The sequence below is a fragment of the Alligator mississippiensis genome, chromosome 1 (assembly GCF_030867095.1).
Source record: "Alligator mississippiensis isolate rAllMis1 chromosome 1, rAllMis1, whole genome shotgun sequence".
NCBI classification, from domain to species: Eukaryota; Metazoa; Chordata; order Crocodylia; family Alligatoridae; genus Alligator; species Alligator mississippiensis.
Genome location: NC_081824.1, coordinates 245675083 through 245700890, shown reverse-complemented (window position 1 = coordinate 245700890; position 25808 = coordinate 245675083). Strand labels below are relative to the sequence as shown.

The 25808-nt window shown below is 41.3% G+C and overlaps 1 protein-coding gene across 2 annotated transcripts in view; it reads right to left on the bottom strand.

Annotated features, from left to right (window-relative positions):
* The window catches only part of COL8A1 (collagen type VIII alpha 1 chain), a 170842-nt gene that overhangs the window by 49995 nt on the left and 95039 nt on the right, over positions 1 to 25808 (bottom strand). Inside the window, exon 2 of one of the 2 annotated variants that reach the window (XM_014603997.3) lies at positions 17750 to 17868. The exons of the other annotated variant lie outside the window; for it this stretch is intronic. The gene's annotated coding sequence lies outside the window, so the exon portion shown is untranslated. The remainder of the gene's footprint in view (positions 1 to 17749; positions 17869 to 25808) is intronic. 2 annotated transcript variants of the gene reach the window in all.

Sequence of the window (25808 nt, the reverse complement as noted above, 5' to 3'; positions counted from 1 at the left end):
GAATATTATCTGGACTCCTGCTAGGGACAGTGCCTATGAGAGGAGGGAATGCATCTGTTTGACTTGAATTGAATCACAATGGATATGTGGAGACCTCTGAAAAATACCAAAGTGGGGTTGCACCAAAATTGTTCTGTAAATAGTCTAGCATTTGAGAGTTGAACAATGGATTGGTGACTCTAACTTTACAGATCAAGGAAACTCAAGACCTGACTGTCTGCTTGGGGGTACTGAAGGATTTTCTAGGGCTTAAGATCTGATGTGAGTGTTTCTCAGAACAGCCATTGAACACAAACTACTTGCAAGTTAGCAAACTATTCAGTTGTGCATTGAAATCTGAAGGTTACTTTGATATAGATCTGTGGTGCCCAAACTTTTGGCCCTCCAGGCTAGGGGAGTAGTGTGGGGTAGGTCTGTGGGCTGGATCCAGTCCCCAGGCCCAATCTGGAGTATGCAGAGCTGGGGTCCAATCTGCAATGCCAGTTGTTGAATTGGGTCTCCTTGCCCTGGGCTCACGAGCACCAGATGAGGCCCATTGCCCCAGCCCCAGCCCTGGTCCTGTGCATACCAGAAGGAGCCCATACACAAAGCCAAGTCATCTGGCCTGCAGCATTTGGAAATTTGGCAGTGGGGGAGTGGTGTCAGTGTTAACTGTCACTGTTCTCTGTCCTGTCAAATTTCCAGGCCCTTGGGGAGCCCCATGTGCTGGATCACATAGTTTCACAAGCCAGAGCTGACCCATGGGCTGGGTTTGAACACCACTGATATAGATCCTTTAGCTCATGCACAATGAATTAAGCTCTTGTGCCTCCAAGAGGCCAATCACAGATAGGGGCTACATAATGCTAGGTGTTCTCTCTGACTGACCCAGCAGCATTTGGAAATAGACCAGCAATATATGAAAACCACATTATGCCTCCCAAGGAAATAAGTCTCCGTGTCTTGTTTTGTTTTGGTTTTTTTTAATGTGAAGGACTTATTTTAATGTGCTCAGGTTCACTTATGGACAAATGGGCACTATGTGGATACCTTTAAGAGTGTTATGTATAAGTTGTTACATTGGCCCAAGGACTGCAGGAGGGAACTGCAGGGAACAGCAGAGGAGTAGTAGGCTAGGTGGCTCTCTGAATAAACAAGCATTATCATTCTTGGTCTTTTGAGAATAACACGTGGTACCAGGGGTAGGGTGCAAAGAAAGAAAAATGGAGCATCTCAGACTTCCAGAGGAGTTAAAGCTGTCCAGAAATGCAGCAGAAAACTGGAAGAAATTTAAGCAGAGCTTCACCATGTATATGATGACCAGTGGAGCTAAGGAGAAGAAAGATCCACTCAGGGTCACTATTTTTTTTTAAATATAGCAGACCCAGAAGCTTTGTCTCCTTATAATAGCCTACAACTATCAGAAGCAGAACAGAAAAGCTATTGTAAAGTAATAAAAATGTTTGAGGAATATTGTATACTGAAACTAAATGAAACCTTTGAATGGTATAATTTCCACATGAGACAACAGAAAGAATGAAAGACAGTAGAGGAGTTAGTAAAGATCTCAGACTGCTGAGCCAGACATGCAACTTTGGAGACCTAAAAGAGTTCATGATCAGAAACCAACTAGTATTAGTTATAAGAGATGCAAGCCTCAGGAAAAGATTGCTAGAGGATCCTGAGCTTAATTTGGAAAAGGCAGTGGCTATCTCAGCCACTTGGCAGATTCCAAATACCAGGCTGCAGAAGCCAAAGGAAAAAAGCAGAACAAACTGAACTAGACAGGTTTACAAGACTACAAAAACCTAAGGCAACACATAAACAATACAGAAAGGAAGACCTTGCTATGAAGCAGGCAGGTGGAGGCCAAAAAGAATCGCTTGAAGAAATAATGGTCAGCTGCAGATGCTGTTGGGGTTACCACAAACCCATGCAATTCCCTGCATTTTGTAAGTACTTCAACAAATGCAAAAGATTCAATCCCTTTGCAAGAGTTTGCAGAAAGGAGCAGGATGCAACATAATAGAAACAGCAGGTGTTTAGAAAACTAAATCTGTGAATTATGAGAATAAGAAAGTGAAACTTAGAACATATAATGGGCAAATGATTGTAACCAAGGGTATTTGTGCACTGCATGTTAGACACAAGGGTAATCTAGTAAAAGTTCAGTTTGTAACAATCCCAGGAAAGCTAGTGCCAATTAGTAGGTAGTGAACATGTAAAATTCTAGGTTTGATTAAGAGAATGGATGCCATTGAGGGACTAGAAAGCAAGAACATAGAAGAAAAGTTAGGTGATGTGTTTCAAGGCATAGGAAAACTATCAACTGAGTACAAGATAGAATTTGGTTCTCCTAATTCTCCCACCATACACGCTACAAGAAATGTTCTCCTTGTACTATGGGGGAAACTGAAGAAGGAATTAGATAAATTAGTTAACATGGACATAATAAGAAAAAGTAGAGCAACCAACTGCTTGGGTTCATTCACTGGTCATAATAGATGAAAAAATGGATCCTTGAGATTGTGTCTGGATCCTAAGCAAAAGAATAGATGCATCGAAAGGGAGCGTTTTCCCATTCCCAACAGGGAAGAGCATTTTGTTCAAAGGCTCACAACTTGTTGTTCCAGCAGTGCTAAAGAAAGACATGTTAAACAGAATACATGAGGGGCATCTAGGCATTGAAAAATGCAAAAGAATAGCAAGAGGTTCCTTAGATTGACCCAACATAAATAATGATCTAGATGATGTTGTAAAGGATTGTACAATGTGCTTAAGTACAGATCAGTCCAAAGAAAACAGCCCATGATGGTCACGGAGGAGTCCATAATCCTGTGGTATCAAGTGGACATTGACTTATTCAAGCATGCAAGAAAAAAATATGTAGTAGTGCTGGATTATTATTCTCACTATCCTGAAATTGCATTGCTTAAACACGCAACAGCAAACCACGTCATAACTCGCATCAAATCGATTTTTACTAGAAATGGGATTCCACAAATTGTGAGAACAGACAACTGTCTTGAGTTTAAAGAGTTTGCAAACAAATATGGATTCATCACAATGCTTCAAGTCCTAAATACCCACAATCCAATGCTTTGGTGGAAAATAGTGAAAAAAATCATTGCAAGAAGCTACAGGTTCACATCCCACTGTTTACCTGTCACTCTTAAATTACAGGGCAACACCTATGAAACATGAATTGTCCCCAGCAGAAATACTGTTTAACAGGAAACTCAAAACCAGGCTGCCAAATCTTGTGGATAATGCTTGTCAGAAAGAAAAGCAAAATATGAAAACATTAAAAAAATTTCAACAAACTTGAACAAAAATGGTACTATGACGGGGGTCTCAGGGAGTTACCACAACTGCACAACAAAGATACAGTGGTTATTTCAGATGGACAGATATAGGATCAAGAAGCACTAGTTTCCCATCAAGTAACCCCCAGATCCTATAAAGCAGTCATACCAGAAGGAACAAACAACACTTGCAACTCCATAAGGGGGAGAAAAGTAGCAACATCATGAGTCACCAAAGGAAACAGAGCTAACAACAAAGCAACAAGAAATGACGGAGGAGATTGAAAAATGACACAGAAGTAGAGATATCTGAACAAGGAAACCGAACAAGGACTGAACCAATAAGGATTGAGAATGCAGAGAAACTGAGGAGATCATTTAAAGCTAAAAAGCCAACACAAAGACTAATAGAGAGACATGTTAAAATGTGCTTTAATGATGGGTTAAACTAAACTTTAATTGTTAATATTAAATGGGGGATATGTTACAAGTAAAGAGGGGAGATGTATGGATACTTTTAAGAGTGTTATGTATAAGTTGTTAGGTTGGCCTGGGGTTTGCAGACTGGAACTACAGGGAACAGCAGAGGAGTAGGCTAAGAAGGCTGTCTGAATAAAGTAAGTGTCATCATTCTATAAGTTTCGCTGCTTGGTCTTTTGAGAATAACACTATCCTTTTGAAAAGCATGGTGCCTGTGTTAAACAGAAAGATATTAACACACATTCCAGGGAAGCGCTGTGCCTAGTGAGGGTGAATGGGCAAAAAGTAAGAATTAGATTCTTCAGGATGAGTCTGCTGTTGCCTTATGAACACATTTCACCTCCAGGAGTAACCAGTAGGGGTATGCGAAGCAGGCCCTATTTGATTTGAATTCAGATTCAGCCTGAATCGGGAACAGTGATTAAATTCGTTGATTTGGATCACTGTCCCTGATTCGATTCGGCTGAATCCAAATCTGAAGATTTGATGCTGATTCAGAGAATCAGTGATTCAGACATAGACACAGCTTTAAATGTTTTTTCTACATACCTCGAGGTACCAGGCACAGCTCGTGAACGCTGTGATGCTGGGGCAGATGGAGCATCCCACAGGAGTGCAGGGGGCTCCCCAATGTGCTTGGCAGCAGACCCGGAAGTGGACCGGAAGCACTGCCCCTCCCCCCCCAGCACCTCCTCCCAGCTTGGCGATCGGACGCTGGGGGACCCCAGATGTCCCTGCAGACCCAGGAGGCACCAGTTGCCAAGCTGGGGGAGGGCATGGCAGGGTGGGGCGGGAAGGGGGGCACTGCGCTCTCTGGTGGACCTGAAATTGGACCAGAAGTGCTTCTGGTCTACTTCCAGGTCTGCTGCCAAGTGCACTGGGGAGCCCCCTGCACTCCTGTGGGACATTCCATCTGCCCCTGCATCGCAGCATTCATGCGTCTCCTGCTACCTAGAGGTATGTAGAAAAAACATTTAAAGCTGTGTCTATGTCCGAATCACCGAATCTTTCAGAATCTCTCTGAATTGATTTGGAGAGATTAAAGGGTCCTCTGATTCAATTCAGATTTAGAGATTAGGCCACCGAATCGAACTTAATCTTCGTTGAATCAAGTCATGGACCAAAGCTTTGCACAGCCCTAGTAGCACAGTCCAGCACCGGTTACCAACAGACATCCCCTGTGAACTTTTAAAATAATACACACACAGCAAAAACTAGTCAGCCTTGTTATCAGATGTTTTTCTCGGACTCTTTCTGGACTAGAAAAAAGCCCAAGAGAATAGAGCATCTCAAAAAATGCTACTACTAGGAAGGTAAACACTTTTGTCAAAGAATATTTTTTCAGGCCAGAAAATAAATTAAAACTCTTGAGTTCCCAAGTCCCCCATTCCCCCGCCCCCAGGTTGTCGGGTGGATGTGGCTGCAGAGAAATCCATGCAGGATCTGTTTTGACACATGCTATGGCCTTTTGTTACTCTACTGTTTAGATTTGTTCTTTCCCTATATATTTTTATGTCTAAAACCATGTGCTGGCATCATTTATTTCACTTTGCCTGCTTCATCTGTTCAAGTAAGTAATTACATGCTGTCTGGCACGGTTTCTTTAAGCCATTGTTATAAATCAGTGGTCTCAACTTTGTCAGTTATCCCTCAGAAAATGTCACTCTTAGCTTTCTCTTTTTTGCTTGACTGTAGAAAAATAATATATCAGTTTGCTTTTGTAAAGAGCTTGGGAAGGCCTACAACAGGTCAGATTGTTTTTGATATTATGGATTCCTGTTTGAAATCTCGGTTTTATCTTGTGACTCATGTAGGTGTTTGTATACCTAGGAGCACTAACATTGCACAGCACTGTGTGGCACCCTTAAAAAGATCTCGTGGCACCCTGTTTGAGAATTGCAACTATAACTACATTGCTATTTCTGCCCTTGTTTGTTCTGACATGAGCTAATGTACCAACTTCATCCATACCTCACTATAATTATCTCCTCACAGTATTAGTTACAAGTTCTTTATAAACGTTGTGAGTGTTTGACCCAGCAGCCTATGATATTGTGAAAGATGAAGTAGGAATTTTACAGTGCAGCGGATGCATTTCTTTGTCTTAACATTATAGCTGATCCTGAATTGGATCAGGATTCTGTGTGTTTTGGAATAACTCATACTTGGCCGAGCACCTAAGGGTTTCTCTAAGGTAGTTCTTAACTCCAATTTTAAAACCACTAGAATACCCTCTTCACCTTTTTCAGTAGAAATATGCCAATCGGCATCTTTTCCAGACACATTTGAACCTTAGAAAAACCTGAAGTTCTTCTAAAAGGAAAAATAAATAAAAATAAATTGGTTTTACTAAAGTTCACCAGAATCTCCAGTCTTGGAAAAGAGAGACAGAAAACAGTGCTAGGGTCCTGACTTGCCTCTCCAAGTAGTATAAATTAGGAGAAAATTCTCAATCTCACTAGAATTTCCTGTGTGCAGTTCTTACATAAAGATAATTGTAGGGAGGTGCTGCCTTCTTCTGTTTGAAGTTATCTTGTCAATCTACCTGGAATGCAATAGAGGTTTGTTCTCAGGAGTATGGTTTCCAGTGTGCTGCTAGTGAGGTTTAGTCTCAAGGGAGGTTGCTTTCACCAGCAGCTAAATGTGTCTGAATATAATTCCTCTTCTCCTTTAAAGTAAAGAGTGGAGTGGGGTTGGGGTAACTTAGTTTGTTTAACTTTTTTAGATACAGGGAATTCTTATCCTGCTCTGTCCAGGTCACTTCTGTAGAAAAGAGGGGGCATATTTAGTGGCCATACTTCTTTACACGTTGGCTTTCTGTTGTGAGTAACCTTCCTGTGCTCCAGTGTGCAGTTGATTACAGAATAGATGCTGGAGTCCTTAGGACCAAATAAAATCTAGTATTATTTCCTTTCCTCACTGAGGGTGGGCTCTTGTGGGTCATGTGTCTTCATGGCTACAGTTTTGACTCGTGGATTTGCTCTGCTGTCTTAGTAGAATTCCTTCCACCCTCAGACTTTTTTACCTCCCCTGCCCTCTGGGATCAGTAACTTGGCTCTGGACTTTGGCCTTGGGTAATTAACAATTTGGTAGTGCTAAATAAGAGCTAAAATGAATAGAACTTATTTGCTGATAGCAGTGGAGGAAATGTAGATGAATACATGTTTTTGTTCCTGAAGGGAAGCTAGTTACAAGTGAAACAGTTCAGTCACTGGCACCAAACCTTTACTTGTAACTCATCTATCTTTGCTAATGCAAAGACACCTGACCTGATTTGTGGATTCACTCTGGTGGAATTACATGTTTACTCACTTATACTTCAAATGTATTCATCTAAAATCAGGCACCTTTTATTCCAGAAAAGTATTTGGAGATGCTGATATTGATTTATCTGTGCATTTGGTTAAAATATGGTCGGTGTTACAAGAAGAACTGGAGAAATCCAAATTTATACAGGGTACTTTTTGATCAATTATAGGCAATGGTTTATAGTCTCTCCTAGGATTGTCTTTGAAAAAGCACAAGTTAATTAACTGACCTGGTCACTAGATGGCATCAGTGGTTCATTTCAAATGCATGCCTGTCAGATTTTTAAATAAGAGGACCAAAAATATGTTACATAGTCTTGTTATATAGATACAACAGGTGGACTGATGACATTACTAAGTTTCCTCCCAACATGTTGGGGCATTATTGCATTATTCTGGCTTGCGGGAGCCAGAACTGCCATGGAAAAACTGTATCCCCTTAACATGACATTGCCTTAAGAGCACTCAGCTATGACAAGAAACAATTATTTCAGTTGGTTACACACAGCCTATTGCAGACATTAGTGGGGAGTGGAAAAAATCTTGTCCAGCTAGACTTCTGCATCAGCAGTGCTACTTGCTTTCTTTTTCCTTCCAACTTCACTTCTTTTTAAACCTATTTTGTTTTGCTTTGTTCTTCTTAATCTGGCAAAAGGGCACACAATCCTTGCTTTTTAAAAAGCACCAATGCTCAGATTGTGGCAGAAATCAAACGCTTCAGCTGCTTCATGCCCCAACCTATACAACAATACCCTGGAACTGAAAATATTCCATTTTTTCCCAAAATTGGAAAGGCGTTTTACATCTCTTGATCCAATTCCAGTTCATGTGTGATATGTGTTTAAGAAAAAACTTTTGTCCAAGCAAGAATTCAGCCCCAAATTTAAATTTTGGTGGTAACGAATACAAACCCCGATTTGACCCTGATTTTATACACCCTTGCTTTGAGTAGGGTGTTGGACTAGATGGCTTCCTGAGGTCCCATCCAACCCTATGATTGTATGACTGTCCATGCATTGCACAGCAGTGTACGTACACTAACTCTGGCTGTAGTTTGGGTAAAAACCTGCCCTGAGGTAAGAGACCCAACAACAGAGTATGCCAATACATCATAATATCTGTCCCACAGCAGTTGTGTAAACTGTTACACAAGGCAAATCATCTTTGTAGAACTTGAAAAATGAGGAGGAAGGAGAAATAAAAAGGAAGAAGGGTAAAACAGGGCTATCAGGGTAGCGGGTCTATCCTTCCCTCTACACACCCTTGGAGATTATCTGGAAAGCTAAAACCCATGATCTACAGCTAGCCAGAGTAGATACTTCAACCCAGATACAGTAAAGATTGGAGGGATGGATCCAAGTGCCAGAAAAGTCCCTGGAGAAAAGGTTTTCTTCCTGATTATTTTACCCTAAATGAGAGTCTTCCCTTTCTCAAGTGTCCTATAATTCCTTTGTCAGTCAGTTGAATCTGACTGTGCAGGGGAAATCCTGGCCTAATTCATTGACTACTTTGATCCTAATTTTATTTTATAAATTTGAAACTAAAATTTTTCAACAGCAGCTTAGATGAGCACTTGCCTGGGGTGGTTTCGTCTTGAGAAGGGGTCTGCACTAGATGATCTGCCTTTCCTATGATCATATGTTAAACAAGCAAACTTATTTTGGATAGTATCCAGTTGTATTCTGTAGCACTTTATGTGTTTAATAGTTTCCAGTTAACTCCAGGAGAAGAGGTGAACTATTAAACAACTTGAAGGCCTACAGAAACTTTTTTTTGCCCTTTTTGCTGCTGCTCTGGCATTCCAGTTTTCAAAGGCTGTGGCTGGGTAGACAATGCGCAGTTTGGCTCTCTTCCTTCAAAAAACAGAGCCCAGCTTAATCCCTATACAGACTCAAACATCACAACATGACTCAGTCTCAAATTAACGTCTGGTACTGCAGACTGAAGCAGTTGAGAGAAGTCTCTCCACTGAAAAATGGCATGTCTGGGAACCATGACATGTAGCTGAAAAATAGCTTCCATCTCTGTCCTTTGACTTGCTCATTCTCCTGATTTTAATTCTAACATGTTCATATGTCTAGAACTGGATTAATTAATAAAAACAAATAACCAAACAAAACAGAAACAACCTTCTCACCTGTCTAGAGCCAGACTTAAAGCCAAGTCAAGGGAAGGGAGATGTCTTATGAATAAATAGTCACCAAGTAAGGAGAAAACAGATGAGGTTTTTATTTCTGAAATGCTCTTTAACCACACCCCTTTATTTTTCTATTTCCATTCTACTCATTTTTCTTGCAGTAACACACAGCTGTGTGTCCCAAACATGATGTGTTGTGACTGAGCCACGTAGTCAGATTAAAAAAAATATCTAGGTAATTAAAAGTGCAGCTAGGACTCCTGTGAGGTTTTCAGAAGCACCATTGGGAACTTATGCCTAACTTGGTTAGAGCTCTTAAATCTTTCAGCATCATGAGGAGCTTATAGATCTATTACAAAGCAGGCTGTAAATGTGACATTGGCAATCTGCATTGAACTACAATGTGTGGCCAGTGTTAGGGAGATGACTGTTTGTAGGTGTATGTAAACATGAGAATAAGAAATAAGTGCAGGCCCCTGATAAAATGGTATGATCCCCTTCCAAAGATTCACCCAATATCTGGTTCCGAATGGGTCATACATCATCTCTTATCTTTATTCTAGTACAATTTCCCAAGGTATTTCTCAGTGTCCCAGATCATTTCCAGAGGAGGGCTGGCTATATATATGGCTTAACTAGTTGTCTTTCATTGTTGCCTCTAGGCTTACTGTTTCCTGGGTTTACTGACAAAACTGGAAGGAGTGATTGCATTTAGTAATTCCTGGAAAGATAGTGATTTAAGACATAAAGGGCTTCAGAGGATATCTCCCTCCATGAAAATACACTTCATTTAGTGAAATGTGTGAGACTCTACTAACCAAAAAAATCATAGAATCATATAAAATGAGGGTTGGAAGGGACCTCAGGAGGTCATCTGGTCCAACCCCTTGCTCAAAGCAGGACCATCTCAACTAGATCATCCCAGCCAAAGCTTTGTCTAGCCAGGCCTTAAAAACCCTCAAGGGTGAGGATACTACAACCACACTGGTTAACCTGTCCCAGTGCTTTACTACCCCCCTAGGGAGAAAGTTCTTCTTAATATCTAACCTAAACTTCCCTTACTCTCAATTTGAGGCCATTACTCCTTGTTCTGTTATCTGCTACCACTGAGAAGAGTCTAGCTCCATCTTCCTTGGAACCATCCTTCAGGTAGTTGAAGACTGCTATTAACTCCCCACTCATTCTTCTCTTCTCTAGACTAAAAAGTGCAGTTCCCTCAGCCTCTCTTCAGAAGTCATGTGCCCCAGCCCCCTAACCATTTTTATTGCCCTTCGCTGGACTCTCTCCAATTTGTCCACATTCTTTCTGCAGTGGGGGACCCAAAACTGGACACAGTACTCCAGATGTGGCCTCACCAGTACCGAATAGAGGGGAATAATTACTTCCCTTGATCTGCTAGTAATGTTCCTACTAATGCAGCCCAGTATGCTGTTAGCCTTCTTTGCAACAAGGGCACACTGTTGGCTCATATTCAGCTGCTTGTCCACTGTAACCCCCAGGTCCTTTTCTGCAGAACTGCTTCTTAGCCACTCGGTCCCCAGCCTATACGTGGTGCATGGGATTGTTCCATGCCAAATCCTCATATGACTGTTGGAAACGTAGGCTAAACCATTCATTGAGAAAATAGTATCGTAACATCTGCAGAAGAGAAATGAATCCTATCGGGGACATGGAAATCAATCTCTTCACTCTTCTCCAGGTCAAACACTGTCTGGAGGCAGTTTCTTTTGTAATCTTTTCACATTTTCAAATGGCTATTCTTTGGAAAGGTAAAATGAATACCACCTACAAGTAGTGATCATTTTAGTTCTTTTCCCACCCCAGTACTGGTTTTGGAGCCATAATAATGCAGGCAGATTGGAATAATTGAAATAGGGTAGGTCCTCGTTTTGTTAATCAAGCCTTAATTCAGCTTCATTCAGCTTCAGCTCTTGTGGTATTTATTTCATGACATTTGATAGAGTGGAGAATCCTCAAAGAACTGTGGAATGCTCAACAGGGAAATTTTCATGTAGTTTTAGACTGAGTGGAGATGCTAAGTAGAGATATAGAAAACTCTCTCAATTCATACTGGATTTTTTAATATATATACTTAATGTTGTGTAGAGAGCAAAAACAAACCACTAAGAATGTCTGAATTCCTGATGATGTTTCACTGTGAACTTTGCTATCTGAACATAAGGTATGTTTAGGTTTCATTACAGAAGCTCAAAGCCGTATTTTTTCTCTGTTACTTATTTAGTACAAATGCAATTGAGGATGGGAGTTGTCCTCCAATTCCTCTTCCAGCTTCTTCAGTTTGGAAATTAACTTCTGCATTTGTGGCTCTCTCAAGTGTATTGGTCATGCAGGCAAGGAGGCATTATTCACATGTAACATATTGCAGTATTCTACAGTGATGGTCCAAAGCATTCTGGGTGAAACAGCCATTTCTCTTCAGGTTAACTAATGCAGCTGAATATTGGCCTCCAAACTGTAGATATGGGCCACTGTATACTGTATTTACTTGACTACAAAACTAGTTTCCCACCCTCCCCCCCGCCCCATCTGTATGGGGGGAAGGAAAGGGGGAATTCTCCTCGCCTTACATTCATGTACAAAGAAACTTCATTACATATGTTGTCTATCATTAGCCTGGTGCCAAAAGTAATGGAAACCCACTATGAATTTTATTTAAATACAGCCAACACTGAGCATGACTATAAAACATATGGCCCATATTGGGCAAGTATACCGATGGGAACCTATCACAAAAATAAGTTAGTGCGGTTCATCTGAATAAGATATATGGTAACGCCCATTGAGCACAGTCCCCTTCATCACTGACTGTTTCAAGTCATGGTAAGCCACTGCATTGCATACATCTCAAATTCCTCTTTACTCTGACAGCTGAATTGCGCCTTTCTTTCCCATTTCCAATTATTCTTGTTTTTTCACCAGTCTTAAATGTCTGGCAAACACCACCAAATGGGACCCCAAACAGTTCACCCTCTGATTGCCCCTATCTCAGCCTGTTGCATATGACTAGTGTGGCACCATCCTCCATGAGGTGGAGCTAGACCAAGTTGTCCTGCATCTCATCATCACATACATTTTTTAAAGGATCCCAGGACTCCTGACAAGAAAAGCTAGTTCTAGTCATGAGTGGGGGCCTAACTAGCATGTGCATCCTTTTTTATCCCGGGGAGGAGTGGGAGTATCTGGAGTATACACACATACTAAACAGTGCTGAGGTGGGGTCATCAAGGCTTGAAATGCTGTTGACTCTGCTGGAGCCCAGCTCAATTACTGATGTGGTAAATAATGAGCCGGAAGTGTAACGAGGCCATCAACAAGGCCAATCGCACCTTGTCATGTATTAGCAGATGCATGACCAACAGATCAAGAGAGGTGATGCTCCCCCTCTGTGCGGCATTGGTCAGGCTGCAGTTGGAGTACTATGTCCAGTTTTGGGCGCTGCACTTCAAGAGGGACATGGAGAATCTGGAGAGGGTTCAGAGGAGGGCCACTCACATGATTAGTGACCTCCGTGAAAGACCCTACGAGGGGAAGTTGAGGGATCTGGATCTCTTCAGCCTTCACAAGAGATGTCTGAGGGGAGACCTTGTAGACACCTATAAGTTTATCAAGGGAGGACAACAAGGAATTGGTGATGCGCTATTTACCAAAGTGCCCCTGGTAGTAACTAGGAATAATGGGTGCAAACTAGTGGAGAGTAGATTTAGGTTAGATATTAGGAAGATTTTTTTTACAGTAAGGGTGGCCAGAATCTGACTTGGGCTTCCAAGAGTGATAGTACTATCACCTAACCTGGAGGTCTTCAAGAGGAGGCTAGATAGTCACCTGGCTGAAGTCATCTGACCTCAGTCCTCTTTCCTGCCAGGGCAGGGGGTCAGACACGATGATGCATTGTGGTCCCTTCCGACTCTACAATCTATGAATCTATGAGCCTTTTGGCTTTGGAATAATATCATGCACAGCTTTAATTCTATATACGTAGGTACAAAAGTGGTGCTTAAGTGTGCTTATGGAATACCTGTGCTAAAACGTGCAGTGGTTCAAAAACATAAAATGCGTCAATTCTGGATGAACTAAGTCTATGGGTACTATATGCAAATTACTATAGGTAAGTTTGTTTCAAGTTAAGTGTTTTCAAATGTGCTTGTCACTTCCATGTGCTTAGGGAGAACAGGGTCTGACAGTAGTGGGGGGAAAGGGGCTGTGGGGGGAAGAAGTTGTGGGGAGGAGGGCCATTGCCATTTAACTCTTTCTCCCCTCCTTCTTCCCCCAGGTTTATTTTCCATCTTGTAGCAATGAGAGAGGGATAAATTCCAGGCAAACATCCAATAACTAGATTATAACACTTAAATTTTCCATATATAGAATCTAATTATTGGGGGTCATCTTATATTCAAGTAAATATGATAGTTCCCACATCTGGTTTATGGTAGTGAAGAAGCAAGGATTCAAAGAGCACTGTATCCTACAGGCTTTCCCTCCCAATGGCCCAGGATGTGCTGTGTCATGATGTGTTTCTTCATGAGAGCTGGTAGGGAGTATTCATGGAGACACCCAAATCTTGCCCAAGTCCTTTCCTCCCCCATCACCTGGCCTGTATTGCAGGGCTGCCAGGGTGTTCCACCTTCTCAAACGTCAAAGACGAGGACTTCATGCTCTCTCTTATTGCTCCAATCTAGGGAGGCACCTGTTTCCTCATTGTATAATAGCAATGTGATATGGTGGCTCCTGTGGGTCAGCCTACTTCTCCATTTTCATCAGTTTCAGATGTTTGTGTGTTGAATTGGGTGATCAAGGGGGAAACAAAGAAATTAGTTACTCAAGTCCTCCTTAAATTAAATGAGAGTTGAATCCTTAAGTATTTAGGTAACCTTATAACTAAAGTTCCAGTGAAAATAACATAGTACCAGCAGGTCTCAGAATAAGGTAAGAAACTGAAAAATAAGCAGAATACCTGGCAACGGACAAAGTGGCATTTGAATGAATGTCAGAGTTGGAAGGGAGAGAAGGGGAGGAGTATACAGGAATCTTAATGAAGGAGGAGTCAATTGGTGGAAAGTATATGGTGATGGTAGAGATAAGATTGCAGTAGCAATCAGAACAGACAGGAGGGCATAAGATTATGTGAACTGAAATATCCATATTTCCCTGCTTAGTCGTGCTTTTCGTCCTGAATATGTCAGGCAGGGCTATGCTGAAAATTTTCTTGGTGCTTTATGGATCAGTTGGAGTATATGAAGCTAGACTATTCAATCCAGCACTTTTCCTAATTTCTTCTCCTCCCCCACCCCAGTTATTATAATTTTGAAAATGACCATAATTGTGCATTTGGTGCTACCTGAGGTGAGGCTAAACCTATCCTGAAATTAAGCATAGAAAACTGAGACAATTTGAAGCACATGACACACATACTAAAACACACTGCATTTTTAAATACCACATTTCTTATAAAAAAGGCAAATTTAGATCTCAAAGTATAGCAATTACTTTCAGATGTTTGATTTTTCTTTTTGGAGACTTGTCATGTCAGTCATTTCAAATTGACAAACACTATTTTGATTTCCTCTGTGTTTTTTTGTTAAGCACCTTTTTCCCTGCCTTGCATTGAAAATTATATACTTGCCTCCTTTGTCACCTGCATCTATTGTAATATAGTATGTAGTCTGTGTGTGTGTGGGGGGGGGGGGGGGTTGTGTGTTCTGGGGTTTTTTGTTTTGTTTTGTTTTTTTTTGAAGAATACCTGGCAGGGCAGTGGATGAGGAGATACAGTTACAGGAAGCCCAAAAGCTGAGCCTCCCTTTCAGGCGAGACAATTAGATTGTTGTTTTTGGTTGGAGCTCAGAAATTCTATTAGATCCAAATGCTTTTCAAATGTCTTCATCAGCTGATACTGACGCCAGAAAACTTTCAGGGCACAATATAGAGCCTTTCGTTTCAGGATCTGTATCTGAAAACCCTTAAGTTTTGGATAAATTCCTATCAAGACCTGAACTTTATAGCTGGAGATGGAATATACTGGAGCAGGACAAAACAAAGGGTGGGGGAGGAATAGTAAATATTTTGCAATCCTTTTCATTTTGCACTAATGGTTGGTACCTTCCATCCTAACTAGTTGTGTTTCTGAAAGAAGGTGTTAATTTTGACACCTTGGAGTGCTACATCTAAAGTATCAGAATGCAACTTGGGTATCATGACATGGGTCCCAACTCTGGCACTGACTCTTCAGACATTGATCACTTCCTTTATACCTGTTCCCTTTATTTGTAAAATTGCCTTTCTTACCTTTGCAAAAAGAAGTATTAATGATGGTTCTAATTTTTAAACTATCTGGCACAATATTTAGTCATTCTTAATTTTTGTTTCCTACTGAAGTCTAAGAATGTTGGAGCCCTAGACTTTTATATTCCTTGAAACATTGTACATAGCTGTGTAATACTGTAAGACAACTACAGGAAAAAGTATTTAAAATGTACTATAAAATAGTCACCTTTCTATATAATCAAGCTTGGCAGGATTGGATTTTTAAAAATTGATAAATGGCCATTTCACCGCGCACCCACAAGCAAACAATTTCCATCGTTAAAAATCAAAATTTAAAGAAAGGGTTCTGTAACGGGGAACCCTCAGCCCTGTTACTGGACAGTGGAAAAAGAGACATGTGGACAGGGGGAAACAAAGAGGAAAACAATGGGTAGCCTAATGACTTGTTAATTAAGCAATTAGCTGCTCCTGTGCCTGGAAGCTGGCTGGAGGGAGATAGGCTACTTAAACAAACCTCTACCCAAAGCCTAGAGGGGGAGAAGTGGGGAAGAGTATTCAAGACTTCAGCAGGGTGGCATTAGAGTCCTGCCTGGGCGGGCCAGCTAAACGTGGGGGCCAAGGGAGCCCACTGCATCTCCCTGTGTTCCCAGAACTCTGGGAGTGCCACTGCCCTCCTCTTCTGGTCCCTGCCTGCCCACCTCTTTCCTGATGAATGAACAGAATGGTTTAAAGCAGGTATCGTTTATTGATTTATACATATTTTACTTTTTATATTTTTACATTATTTTTATAAAGCTTTTAACAGTATACTGTCATTACCAAATTGTCTGCACCCTCACCCCTCCAACTCTGAGCAATCTTGAACATTTAAATAAATAAATTACTAAAAAATGACCCATTTTTAGCCATCAAAATGATAAAAAAAAATTGAATTCTGCCAAGCCTATATAAAATGGTTGATTAAAGCATTGTAGAATTTTCTCCGAGGTTATGAGAGCCTGTTTGATTCTTTCACAATGTACCTAATGTGCTGAGAAGATTTACCCATCCAATAGAATGAATCTTATTTCTCTATTAAATCTCATGGGCTGGATTCTTTAGTTGTAAAGAGCTCCAAGGATATAAGAAAAGGCCCCTCTTCAGCTCCTTTTAGCTGACTAATTGGTGGATAGGTTACCAGGGGCTAATTGGTGAAGTGGTTACCAGGGACAATTTTAGCATTGTCAGTCATATAATGTCTCCCAAAATATCCTGTGACTGAGAAGGTCATATAAATGCACAAAGGAAATTTAGCCAATGTGATGTGTGTGTGTTTGATTCAGTTTTTTGTTTGTTTGGGTTGGGTTTTTTGGGGTTTTTTAAGAATTATTCTTATAGAACTTTCTTGGTTCCCTCTCAATTAAGCTCTGTGGTACTCCTCCCTAAGAGAGAAACAGACTTTTTCCTCATTATAAAGACACTAAAACAATGTGGGGAATCTCCATGATTCAGTTTTTAATATGTGGATTTTTTTTTATATTAGCTGTCTAAAACCAAAACAAGCTGCAGGAAGCTGCCATAGTGTAGAAAATATTAAGCAGTAATGACTTCGTTTCTTCCAGAAGTCACACTTGAAAACAAACAATAGTCACACATAAGATGCTATACAATGAGCTAATGTCTACTTGTCAGAAAAGTTTCCATTAAAGTTCATGATGATGTCTAACATATTCCTGCTGCTACTGCATGCACATGTTTTGGATATCACAAGTATATAATTATCATGGTTCACTAAATTCCAATGAGCCATATCTCAATTCATCCTGTCCTTCTCTTTAGAAATAACCTTTCTCCAAATAAATTTATAACAAATCCTTATCCCTGGAAAATATACAGAATCCTTTAACCAGAGTTATAGAGAGAACTGAAAAATCTTGCAATATAGTCTAACATTTTCTTGAAATGCTACAAATTATATCTTTTTTTTTTCCCCTCCCCCTGAAAAATAGAAATTTATCAAATGGAATAGTTTCTTTACCTTCTTGGAAAATACACTGACAATGATCATAAAGAAATTGATTCTGGAGATCTTTTTTCTGTTTGAAATTAAGGACTTCAGCAAATGGCAAGCACTTGAGTATTTTACCTTGTCCTGTGCAGCTGATTATTTTAAGATCCTAGTGATGACTTTACTTTAAGATTGCCTGAGTTTTTAATTTATTTTGCTTAGTCTTAAGCATTATGGATAACTTATTCAGACTTTCAGAATTGTGTACACTTACATTTAGATTTTGGAAAAGAGCTGGACACTGGCAATGCACTTGCTATTCGCCTTAAGATGACTGGACTCCACGTCTGTTTGAGGTCAAAGGAAGATGTTTTCTTGATTTCAGATCAGCTCCTAAAAAAGTTGTTGGGGTTTTTTTTAAAGTAAGAATGTAAACTGTAACAGAACTGTCCCTACCCTCATTTTCAGACATCCTTTTGCACAGATATTAAGACATATTGATCAGGATTTTTCACCATTTTTAGATGTTTCAATTAGCACAGGGGTTTTCAACCTTTTTTGTTTGGTGTACACCTGGTGGCCAGTCCAAAAGCAGGGAGTCCCCTGGCCAAGCGACAAGTGAGGAGGTGGGGGGGAGGGGAGGGTCCTCCAGAGCAGATAGGGGAGGAGGGTCCCCCGTGGCGAAACCAGAAGCACTGGCAGCAAACCCAGAAGTGCTGCTGGCAAAAGCAGAAGTGCCCCTGCTTCTCTGCTCTGCTGCCGCTGGGGGCTTCCCAAGTACCCCCAGTTGACAACCCCTGAATTAGCAGTTTTACTTTCAAAAAATGTTCTACACTTCAAAGCTCCCATTGACTCTAGTCATAATTCTTGGAATTTAGCACTTTTTAAATTCAGGCTACTGCTTTGGGTGTCTAAATATGAATGAAAGAGTAAAACATTTAGCTTTCATGTTTGAGACTCTTGGTTGTTCTCAGGCTACCAATGTAAACTGTAAATCAAATGGATTTATATTTTTCAGAAAAGCTCTGTGAGTATTATTCCCCACACAGATCTAAGGAAACATTTTACACCTAGTGATATGAAAGCACTGTACATTTATCAAGTTGTTGGTACAGATATGAATGCATTCCATTAAACGCATTCTACTGTACATTTATTATGTCAATGAAAACACATGCCCATTGTTGCAGTGGGCTGCGAAAAGGCTTCATAAACTTTTATTTCAGTGCGATGTGCATGAATTTTGTGCAACTAAGCTCCAAATAGGAATGAGTTGGACACTGAAGCAATGAGAGGATACTAATATCTAACCATTGACCTCTTGTTTCATAGTATTTTGCATGCACTGCTGCTTTTACAGAATGAAAAGGATTTTGTGTCTATTATTCAAAATACCATAGTTTTAAGGCAAAAACTGTTGGCCACTAACACCATTGTCCCTTTTTTGAAATCATGCTATTGCCTCTGAATTTCCCCCTTTCACAGTGGCAGAATACTGCAGAAGTTAAACTCAACATTAATGTAAAGTTCTCACAAAAGGTCTACTGTCTGCCAACTTGTATGTAACCATCATTGAGTAATATAAAATGGATCCAAGGTTTGCTGAAGTTAATGAAAAGAATCCTGTTGACTTCATAGTTTCTCGGGTTGGAAGGGACCTGAACAGATCATCAAGTCTGACCCCCTGCCCTGGGCAGGAACGAGTCCTGGAATCATAACGCCCCAGCCAGATATCTATCCAATCTCCTCTTGAAGACCCCCAAGGTAAGGGAGAGCACCACCTCCCTTGGAAGCCCATTCCAGAGCCTGGCAGCCATAACTATAAAGTAATGCCTCCTGATATTAAGCCTGAACCTACTCTCAATCAATTTGTGGCTGTTATTCCTTGTTATCCCAGGTGGTGCCCAGGGGAACAGTGCCTCACCTATTTTCCACTGGTCCCCCCTGGTGAGTTTATAGATGGCCACCAGATCCCCTCTCAGCCTTCTTTTATGGAGGCTGAATAGATTCAGGCCCTTTAATCTAGTTTATCTTTGTAGGGCCTGGCCTGCTGCTCCCTGACCATGCAAGTGTCCCTCCTCTGGACCCTCTCAATGCTAGCCACATCCCTCTTGAAGTGCGGTGCCCAGAACCGGACCCAGTGCTCCAACTGCGACCTGGCCAGTGCCGCATAGAGGGGAAGGATCACCTGCATGGACCTGCTTGTGATGTATCTGTAGATGCACAGCAAGGTGCGGTTAGCCTTACTGACTGCCTCCTCGCCCTGGCAGCTCATGTCCATCCTGGAGTCAACAATGACTCCAAGATCCCTTTCAACCACTATGTTGTTGAGAAGGGATCAACCCTCTCAAACCCTCCCCGCCAGTGTGCCCACTTCTCCCCACATCTTTGTGTCATCAGCGAATTTGGACAGTGTGCTTTCACACCCACTTCCAAGTCACTGATAAAGACTTCAGAAGACTGATCAGCTGGAAGAGATTTAGGGTTCAGTCTTGCAAGTTGCTGAGTGTTGGTTTCAGTGAAATAGTCCATGTTGCTGCGGTTAATCACATGCTTAAGTGCATGGCTGGATCAGGGCAAAAGAGCTCAGCATGTTGCGTTATAAAACCCTCTTAAAGAGGAGGGTAAACAATACTTCCCCTTTGCAGCTCGGTATCCATTTACATAAAGTACAATGGCACAGAGTATTAAAAAAGCGGTACTTGAACAAACAGAACTCTTCTTCCCACGCACTGGTTCGTTTACTATGCCAGTAGAACGTTGTGGGGCTATATGTAAGGAAATAGGAAACCTCTCTTTAGTATCCAGATGAGTCAGAAACATGTTTGCTTAAAAGTCTAAGTAATATAAAATGCCATAGCAGTGGTCAGCAATGTTTTCTGGCAGCAGGTCAGAATGACCTAGCATGGGTCTGAGGTATGCCAGCGCTAGGACCCAGCCATGGCCACCATCACTGCTTCTCTTGGCCACAGTGTGGGCAAAGCTCCTTGCCACTGAATGCTACCAAATCTCCCAGATTCACAGGCCAGATTTAGCACATAGGCCGTAAGTGGCCAACCCCTGCTTACAGAACCAAAGAAATACTAAATCTAAGAACACTATTAAAAGTTTTCCTTATTTTTTTCTCTCTTCCCTCCACCCTGCTATGATGTTTTATTAGATATTAAAACATAATGTACTATAAATAAGAGCTAGTATCTTATAGGAGTGGAGGCAATCTTTACAGCAAGCATGCCACAAATTAGCCCTGCATCTTCCCTGAGTGCCATTTTGATCCTCTTTTCTTGCCTTAGCTGCTGCTTTGCTTTCTGCCTTCTGCCCTGCACTCCCTTCCTGATCTGATCTATTCTTAGCTCTGTCTTCCATTGTACTGCACATCCTCTGCCCAGTATGCTGCCACAGAAGCTGGTGGTGCCACTTGTGGCATCCATGCTGCCTGGTAGCCATCATTGGTAAAGAACACCCCTGAAATATGCAGCATTTGGGGAGTTGGAAGCAAAAAATTATTACTTTTTTTTTCTTTTTCTTTTATTTTTTGTAACATGTCAAACTAGAAAATAACTGTTAATTCAGTGTTACTCCACTCCAGCCTTTCTGAAAAAATGTTTGAAGGGCATTCAGCAGAGTTTGGGATTTAACTTGTCAATTTTGAAGAGATCTGTTCTGACCAGAAATTGAGAAAGTTTTGTAAAAATAATAGACAAGTTTCCTTGGGTTATTAGACCAACCCAAATAGTTGGAGAATAGTTATTAAGCTGTGAGAGTGAGATCGCTGAATTTTTTCATATTGCAAATATTGTGATTTGTTTGGCGAGGAGACTGCATGCACACAGTACCAGCTCTTTGCTGTACATTTTAGCAATAATCCTGAGAGAGAGCCTTTAATTCTTAATTAGCTCCTTTTTGTGAGACCCATTTTGTAGTCCCCCAACTTCAATGAGATTCTGTACAGAGCTAGTTGTTGTAGGAATGGAGCCATGGTTTGAAAGCCTTCATGGTGCTGGTTTCTCTTCTTTAAAATCTACTTCTTATGTGCTTGTTGCTGTCTAGGTAAACTACCATTTTGTGCCATGGGTGTAAGCTCTGTTATCCACCCGAAGAATCCTCACGTTCCAACTATACACTTCAACTACAGATATTTTGAAATTGAGCAAGCAGATGGTAAGATTCATAATCTCAAGTGTGTTGAAATATGGACACAGACTTGATTTGGAAGGAGCATAATATTGTGGTTAGAGCAAAGAATTAAGACTGGCTTTAGTTCTGTTTCCAGCTGTGCCCTAAGTTTATTAGATCACACTGGGCAATTTGAACCATAAGCCTTTGTTTATGCTTTTTTAAAAATGTGTATAATAATACTTGCAACTACCTTAAAGGCATTTACAACTTAATTGCTGCTTGTAAAGTGATCAGTGTAGGATATTGTAATTCTAATTGTTTAAGACTGAGTATAACATGAGTGAGACATAATGCCAAGCCAGATAAATGTTAATAATCCAATTCATGGGAAAATCAGAGTTTAAACATCTTTCCTGATTATTGACAGTAATTCAAACTGACTCTGTCCTTTCTCATGGGGTTAAAAATTGTAAAATGTAATAAATGTGAATGTACCCTTTTAAAATAGCCGGGCAGATAGAGAGAGAATTCTGTGTGAAATTTGGTTTATTCAGAAAAGTGTAGGGATTGCAACGTTGTTTCTCTTTTTCAATAAAGAAAAAGGGGAATTTAGGGTCTTGGGGTCCACATCTGACAATCCCTGCTGAACATCTTCAGCAAATGGATACCGTTTGTCCCATTCACTAGCATTGCAGCTACTTCCTCCCATTTGCTATCCCATAATTTTGTTCTGGGAACTACAGCAATTGCTCATGTGAGCAATGACTTTTTTTGCTGTCTGCTTGCCAAAGGGCTAATGCCTAATTTAAATCAGACAAGGTTCCTTGGGTGAATCTGATATCTTTTATTAGACCAACCCAAATAGTTGGAAAATAATTATTAAGCAAGCTTTCGGGTTCAAAAACCCTTCATCAGACTAAGGAAGTTTCAGCAGTTGATGTGTGCTTTTCTTGGATGGAATGAAAAGTAAAGAAACCAGCGGCTGGGCTGGGCTGCATACAAGACAGGTACTCAGTGAAAATGTAGATTGAGGAGTCAATGGGTGAGAGACAGGCGGGCGGGGGGGGGGTGGGGAGAGAAGGGGATGAAAGTGGAGAGATACCTGGGGAGTCAGGTGTCAGGCAGGTTATGATGTGTCATAAATCCTAGATACTAAAAATCATGGACTAAATATAGACATTGGATTTATGACGCATTATAACCTGCCTGACAGCTGACTCCCCAGGTATCTCTCCACTTTCATTCCCCTTCTCTCTTCCCCCCCTCTCCCCAGCCTGTCTCTCACCCATTGATTCCTCAATCTACATCTTCACTGACTACCTGTCTTGTATGCAGCCCAGCCCAGCCTCTGGCTTCTTTACTTTTCATTCCATCCAAGAAGAGCACACACCAACTGCTGAAACTTCCTTAGTATGATGAAGGGTTTTTGAACCCAAAAGCTTGCTTAATAATTATTTTCCAACTATTTGAGTTGGTCTAATAAAAGATATCAGATTCACCCAAGGAACCTTGTCTGCCTATGTCCTTAGACCAACGTGACCACAACCTACACCCCTGCAACACATAAAAATGATATACATTTTCCGCAGAGCATTTTGGGCTTCAGCAAATATTTTTTTATGAAAAAAATGTCATCAAAGATTGTCTACTCATCTGTAAGCTGGGCTCATTTGGACCAAATATTTGGGCACCTTTCTGAAGTAATCTTGACCCTCCTTTTTCAACTGTGCTATCACTGTTGGAGTCTTAAGCAAAGGGTGTAGAAGCTGGTTGAACCTTTTACTAGAAACAAAATGGGCAAAGTCAATGAGGTTTCCCTTCCCAGTCTTGTTTATCACCAAAAAAAATCAAACCAAATTAACATGCAAAACAAGTCCTTACCAGCTGCAGATGGAACCTGAAATTCTTCTCTTCTGGCTAAAATCTTAGCTGTATTTAGCTTCCACAGTTGAGAGAGGGAACTACAAAGGGATTAGCTGTTTCTCCCTGCTTCTAGGGCTAATTCTGTAGTTGCCCAGATGTTGATAGCACAGGACTGTTCTAATCTTTTAAGATTGTCTAGGTTTGCCTCTAGCTCTAGTGAGTTATGTGCCATCTGGAGCATGCTTCCCATCCCTAAAATACTCTCTCTGCCTAAGGTGGGGGATTGTGTATGAATCTATCTGGAGAAACCCCTAAAGATACAATCTGATTCTGGTCCCTATGTATTTCCTGATCTAAGGACTAGCTATGGACATTTGATCCTCTCCTTCTCACCCCTCCTCTCCCCCCTCCCCACTACATATTGGCCTGGATGTGACTGTTTCTCAATATACGTAGCCACTGTACTGGAAACTTTTTGTTCTAAGTGTGCATAGAAAAATGTTTCACTGCACCAGAGGCTACAATTTACTAGTGGCTGAACTGGTAAACAGAGAGACAACCAAATGTTACCACCCCAAAGAGCAAAGTCCTATGACAGGAACAGTTGCTTGAGGGATAAATGTGCTAAGAATAATATTATTTCACTACAACGGTTTTTAAACAGGTTTGCATTTTTCTTGCTGAAAAATGGGATGATGAACATATGGAAAAGAAGACTGCAGAATAGGCAGCTATTTGATTCGGATTCGGATTAATCCGATTTGATTTGGACATCCGAATCGCTTTTCTGATTCCATTTGGAAAAGATTCGGTGATTTGACGATCCAGCCAGAGGGTATAATGGGGAATCAATGAAATATCTATAACTTTGTTGTTTTTTGCCTGATTCAGGTGAAACTTGCACAGATGGGTAGCTGCTGCCTGGGGCATGAAACCTGCCAAGTTTCAAGTTGATAGGGGCAGGGGTTTCTGGAAAACTGCACCTCAAGCTTCTGACAAGCAAAACTCATGACATAGGTGACGCTGTGTGTGTGTTAAGGCACAGGGGGGTGAAAACTGCAGGGGGAGTGTGGGTTCTGGGGCCCTGCACCTCTGGCTGCAAGCAGGCAAAACTTGGGACATCTGACTCACCAGGTACCTCTGTAGTTCTACCTGCGCTGCTACATCCCCTTCATCCCCTCCCCCTTCATCCCAGCCTGTCCCTCACCCTCTGACACCTCCATTTCCATTTTCACTGACTGGCTTTCTTGCCTGCATTGCATGCCAGGCCAGCCTCTGGCTTCTTTACTATTCCTTCTCTCTAGGACTGGGAGACGCATCAAGTGCTGGTACTTCCTCAGCCTGACAAAGGATTTTTCAACCCAAAAGCTTCCTAAGATATATTTTTCTAACTATTTCAGGTTTTTTCATAATAAACATAACACAAGATAAGCCATCACAAACCACGAGTAACATATATCCAACACAACATCTTTACTTCTTGCTGTCAATTCTTTTATAAAAAGAAAGGCTATGTGACAGTTTTGTCTGGATACCTTTGATACTGCTGGTGCTATTGGTGTTGAGCCAGCTAAGTTATTTTGACCTGCCGTCATTTACAGTGATGGATTGGACCAAGGCTGTAGGGGAGGAGGAGGCCTCATGGGGGCACACTGCCATGGTGTGCAGAGGCCCCAGCACCAGGAAGGGCACACCTGAACACACACAGTCCCACAAGCACCCATGTCGTGAGTTTTTGCCTGCCTGTGGCCAGAGGTGCAGGGTCCCAGAACCCAGACTTTCCCTGCACCTATCTCCTTGACAGCTGGCAGGCTTTGTGGCCATAGCAGGGGCTACCACCCCTGCAGTTTTCATGCCCTTGTGCCTTAACACACACACACAGGGTCACCCATGTCATGAGTTTTGCTTGTCAGAAGCATGAGGTGCAATTTCCCAGAAACCCCCACACCTATCAACTTGAAACTTGGCAGGTTTCATTTGGAGCTTCCAAATCAATTCAGAAAGGCTAAAGCTTCTAGTGCTTCGATTCAGATTCGTAGATTCGGCCTCCAAATTGTCCAAATCATCTCCAAATCCAAATCATGATCCGAAGCTTTGCACAGCCCTGCTGCAGAGGGAAGAATCCAACATTTCAGCACTAACCAGAGGCAGCAAACACCCTTGGAAGAAAGGAAGTTGATGAAGGGAGAAAAGGGAAAGAATGAAGAGAAGAAATGCAGCCTTATCCTTAAAGGGACCTCACACACTATGTGTATATTCTAAATATCCAAGGAAAGAAAGTACAAGAGAGTCGGTTTAACATCGTGTTATCTTACTGAAGACACAGAATAAAAAATAATCTATAGTACTTG